Raw genomic sequence first — 5,564 nt, 5'->3', positions numbered from 1 at the left:
TTTAATGACTCTTAAAAAGTTCTATTTCTATTTTTATTTTTAGAGAGAGAGAGAGAGAGAATTGTCACTCCAGGGCCTTAGCCTAGTGGGTGTGTGCAACCTTGAGCTTGCCTCATCTTTGTGTGTCCTGCTTACGTGGGATCTGGAGAGTGGAACATGGTCCTTAGGCTTTGCAGGCAAGCATCGTAACCACTAAGCAATCTCTCCAGCCCTTTGATAACATTTTGATGGGCATACCCTCTCTTCTTAGCCAAAGAACAGTGAGAGCTTCTCTCTAGAGTCTATGACCCTCCTATTCATAAGATTCTGACTTGATTCTCAGTGCAAGGTATGAATTCACTCCTACTGCATGGGCTTCATATCCATCCAGAAAGCAGTTGATTGCCACATAGCTTGTGTGCCACTATTACACAGGTGTGTACATCTTGTCCAGCTAGTTGATTTTGTAGCTTGTAGGATGTGGTGGTTTGCCTCAGATGTCCCCCCATAAACTTAGGCATTCTAAATGCTAGGATCCCAGCTGATGGAGATTTGGGAATTAACACCTCCTGGAGACAGTGTATTGTTGGGGGTGGGCTTACAGGTGTTATAGTCACCTTCCTTATGCCGGTGTTTGGCACACTCTCCTGCTGTTATTATCCACCTGATGTTGGCCAGGAGGTGATGTCCACGCTCTTCTCATGCCATCATGGAGCTTCCCCCTCGAGCCTGTTAGCCAAAATAAGCCACTTTTTCCCACAAGCTGCTCTTGTTTGGGTGATTTCTACCAGCGATGCAAACCTGACTGCAACACAAGGTCTCCTGCTTCTTCATGCTATTGGTGACCTTTATCTCCAACAGCTCACATTTTTGGTTTAACATATCTTTTCCTCTGTTTTCTACGGTGAATGTATATATAAAAATGTTTTGGGAAAGTAGGAGGAGGGGAATGAAGAAAGAATGGCTACCAGGTATTGGATTCAGTTATAAGAAATGACCCGTTACAGTATAGTTGAGTGACTATGATTGCTTACAATTAATCTTACCTAACAACATAGCTGGAAGTTCCCAATGTAAGAAAATGTCAAATGGTTAAAATAATGGACATACTGAAGGACTCAGGAACCAGAGGGATGCCATGACAGGCTTCAGAGTCATCAGTAGGCCTAAGTTTCTGTTATCCGGCAAGGTTTCTGTTTCCCAGCAAGGCTTAAATAAGAGTTTAACAGTTACTGAAAAAAGATCACAAACTGCTTATGCCATACATGTCTATGGTCATAAGATAAGTTGCTTAAGTTCCTCAAACACACATAGCCAATCACAACAAAGGTTACCTAATCTGTAGCCCCCTGCCCACCAGCTCTGCCCCCCAGCATCCTAAGCCTATCAGAAAAATACAAGTGCAGTTACTACTTAAATCTACCAATCATGTAACCATTCCCCTACTTCTTTGTTCAAATCCCTATAAAAAAAACCTGCCCCCTGCTGCTCAGGTGAAGTCCAGTCGGAGTTAAGCCCCAAATAAAGCTCCTTGCCTTTGCATAGTGTTTGGTTCTCCTTGATGGTCACTGGGGGGGGGGGGGGGGCCAAGAACTGGGCATAACAATACCACTGATCCTCATCTGATCATTACACAGTGTATGTATGCACTGAAATATCACACTGAAACCCATAAATATGTACAGGTGAAAAAAATATGAAATGGAAAAAAAATAATATTCTGAGCAGGGGCAGGCAAAGTTATCAAGGAAACAAGAGGAAAGAATTTATTTACTTGGGTGTGTTTCCTAGGTGGATCCTAGGATACCGGCCCACCTCAGAGGGGCCTAATAATCATCCAACCATCAGGGTGGGTGGAGCCCACGTGAACTGGGGCCTCTGGGGATCTGTTCGCCCCTGATACAGGGCCAGATCAAGGCAAATTTGCACGGGCTAAGCTCCACTGTGTTGGAGGAAACATCTTGACTGGCTGGGTTTATTAAGGTGAGCATCCTGTTGTGTTGTTTTGCAGCTCGCCAGGTCTTCGTGGGAGACCAGAGCCCATAAAGGGGCTGCACAGACTCGCGCTGGCAGGCCAAGCGCGTGCGCAGGCGCTAGGTGCGGCAGAAGTGGCGGAATGAGAGGCGCCCTAGCCCGCAGCTGCAGGAGAGAGCCGCGTCCTGGGGACATCACTGCGTAGGGCGGGGACTGCGTGCACTCCTTCTGTACTGAGGCTTTCGGAGCCAGGACCATGGCTATCTTTGATAACCTCTTCACCAACCAAAAGACCACGTGCTGTGCAGGGAACATTCCATGCTGTGCACGGGGTGGAATGGGCCAGTCTGTCCAAAGTGGGCAGGAAGCTCAAGAAATACTTAGTAAAGGACTTCATGGCCAGTTGCATACATGCCTCTCTTTCCCTTGTTTCCCTTGGTGTGTTTTTTCACCCAGTGGCCCATTTCTTACAGTACATGGACTCAGTGATGAAAGGAAGCACATACATAAGGCTCTTTGCTACTGGTGCTTGGTACTGAGCGCGTGCGTTAAGCAAGCACTCTGCCACTGGGCCCCACCCCAGCACTCTCATGCACGCATGCGAGTTTTAGTAAATTAATTACGTCACTGAAGGTACGCTTTAGGTGTTCAGCCAGGGTAACCATTTCACTGCCACTGTGGTTTCAGATCAAACAAATTTTAATTTACACACTGACAAACATGAAAAAATGATTTTTCAAAAGTGGTAACATTTCTTGACACTCATAAAATGATCTTTTAAAACACTGCCCACTCCTTTGAAGCTAATGGACTGGGGGCTAATGTGCCGGGCTCCCCAGGCAGGTTGTGCTGAGGAAGGACCAGGCCCGCTAGTTCCTCCCAAGGGGTTGAGGAGGAGGATGAGTGTCCACAGCTCAGAACCTCCCCTAGTCACCAGAGAAAAACCACACTGAGTCGAGAGTCTTTATTGTTACAGGCAGTTGCCTATATAGTGTTGAGAAGGAAGGTGCACATTCTAGGATGGGGGGAGAGGCTAGGGCCAATAGCATACCGCAACTTTTGAGATGATTGGTTCAAAGTGTGCGTGGGCGGGAACTCTAACTTTCCATGCCGAAGTAGCAGGCCAGAGGCCATTTGGCGCCCTGCTGAGTCATAGGTGGCCGGAGGCAGATGGTCAAACTTTAGCTAGGCTCAGGAAGTTCCACTAGGCCTAACGCCCAGGCCTTTCAAGGCCTAACACTAATGTAGTCAGATTTGTGATTCAATTGGAAAGATTGCCTGGTCTGGCTATGATGGCGAGCTGTTGTACTCACAGCTACTCCATAGGCAGAAAGATCACTTAAACCCAGGAAGTCAAGGCCAGCCTAGACAATATAACCAGACTCCCAGCTCAGTGAAGAGTTCAATGCCAGGATATTGATCTGGAATGAATCCACTAGAGCAAAACACTGACTTTTCAGGAAAGCAAAGACCATGTGTTTTTCATGGGAATGTGGATAATTTTATGTTATTTAATCTTTATCCAAGAGTTTCATTCCTCCCTTTATTCCACATTCAAATATGTGTTTATTGAAAGTTAACTTGAGGACTTCCAGTTAAGATGGCAGCATAGGTACCACGCCAAAGCAGCCTGGGGGGAAAAAAACCCAAAAAAACTCAGCAAAATATACACTTTTACTAAAAAGTGAGGTGTATAGGAAATTGAAGCAGCAGTGGAGAAGTACAAGAGATCCAGAGCATCCAGAGCCTGCACAGGCGGGAAAAGCGGCCCCGGCAGCTCTGCCAACTGCGGTGGTGGCACACCAGAAAGCGGCCAGGCTCAGCTCGAGCTGCAGGAAAAGCCAGGTGCGGGAGCTTCCCCTCACACCGGTGCTCTCCACAACTCAGGAAACGTGAAGGGAGAGCAGCAGTGAGCAATAGAGGAGCAGACCACGAGGTAGAAGAACATGTGGAACAGTGAGAGATTCAGAGCAGCTGCGGCTCCCTCCCCTCCCCCACCGCCTGAGCCCAGCTCCAGAGAGCAGAGCAGCGGTCCCAGGACCCGGCCACTCCAACTTGGGCCGACAGCGGGACCCAAGCAGGAGCAGAGTTCGGCAGCAACATCAGCGGCTCTGCCACCGGTAACAGCAGCCCCAACAGCAGCAGATCCAGTAACCGCAGCAGGGGCAGACCCAGCACCAACAGACCCAGTAACGGCAGCAGCGGCAGACCCAGCAACAGCAGCGGCAGTAGACCCAGCAGCAGCAGCTTCAGCAGCAGCAGTGGCTCCAGAAGTGGCAGCTACAGCAGTAGCATTAGCAGCAGAGGCAGCAGCAGCGGTGGGCCCAGCAGCAGCAGCTTCAACTGCTGACAGAGCCAGCAGAGGCAGCTTTAGCACAGCAGTTCCAGCAGCAGGGGTGCTGATCTGCAGGGCCACAGTTGCAAGGCTCAGTTTGCCCTGCAGGAAAAGCCAGTGCCCAGCTCCAGAAATCAGAACAGCAGCCCAATGACCCACCCAGCAACTTGACTGAGACAAAAATCATCCAAGGTAACTGGGATTGCACCAGGGAAGGGTCTCACTTGGTCACAAGCTGACTTGGATCCCTCAACACACCAGAAATCTTAACCTCTATGTTGATAGAGGATCTGGTTGTTATAATAACTACTCTGGCATACATACTTGGGGCTGTTTTTGATTGAATGTGTACAGTGTTTAGTTAACTTTTAGAATCTATCTGTATTTTATTCCACTCAGCCTACTTGAATGCTCCCATAGCAGGGAAACTCAACCCCTAGGAGCACCTTTGTAGATACTCTGAGAGTCTTAAGAGCCATACCTAACAACTTAAGCTCCTACCCTGAAGATATATAACACCAAATCAATTGATACAGCTAAGAATACCCAGCTAGCTAGAAAATCCAAGCATTAACTTAATCCAAGATGCAAAAATATATACATTATAACACAAGAAACACAAAAAGCAAGACGATATAAATCCACCTAAAAGTATAAATGCATCAGAAATGACCTCCAGTGAGAACAAGTTAGAGGAAATGCCTGAGAAAGATTTCAAAAGAATGATTGTAAATATGTTCAAAGAAGTCAGAGAACAAATCATAGGAGTCAAAGAGGAACTTAAAGAGGAAATCAAAGGAATCAAAGAAGATGCAGGACACCAATTTCATGAAATAAAGAAGGCAATACAAGACATAAATAAGGAAATAGAAATAATAAAGAAAAACCAGTCCGAAGTACTAGCAATGAAGAACACAGTTAATGAAATAAAAAACTCTGTAGAAAATCTCACCAGTAGAATGGATGAAGGAGAGGACAGAATATCTAAGCTAGAAGACCAGGTGGCAGATCTAATACAGTCCAACAAAAAGAAACACAAATTTATAGAAAAGTATGAGTGGGAATTTCAAGATATTCGGGACACTATGAAAAGATCAAATATAAGAATTCAGGGCATAGTAGAAGGAGAAGAATTCCACTCCAAAGGCATAGTAGGCATCTTCAACAGAATCATAGAAGAAAATTTTCCCCAAATTGGGAAAGAGGTGCCAATGCAGATACAGGAAGCCTTTAGAACCCCAGCCAGACAAGACCTGGAAAGAACCTCTCCTCGCCA

This window comes from Jaculus jaculus, chromosome 5 (genome assembly GCF_020740685.1).
Source record: "Jaculus jaculus isolate mJacJac1 chromosome 5, mJacJac1.mat.Y.cur, whole genome shotgun sequence".
Classification (NCBI taxonomy): Eukaryota; Metazoa; Chordata; class Mammalia; order Rodentia; family Dipodidae; genus Jaculus; species Jaculus jaculus.
This window is presented reverse-complemented; position numbering follows the sequence as displayed.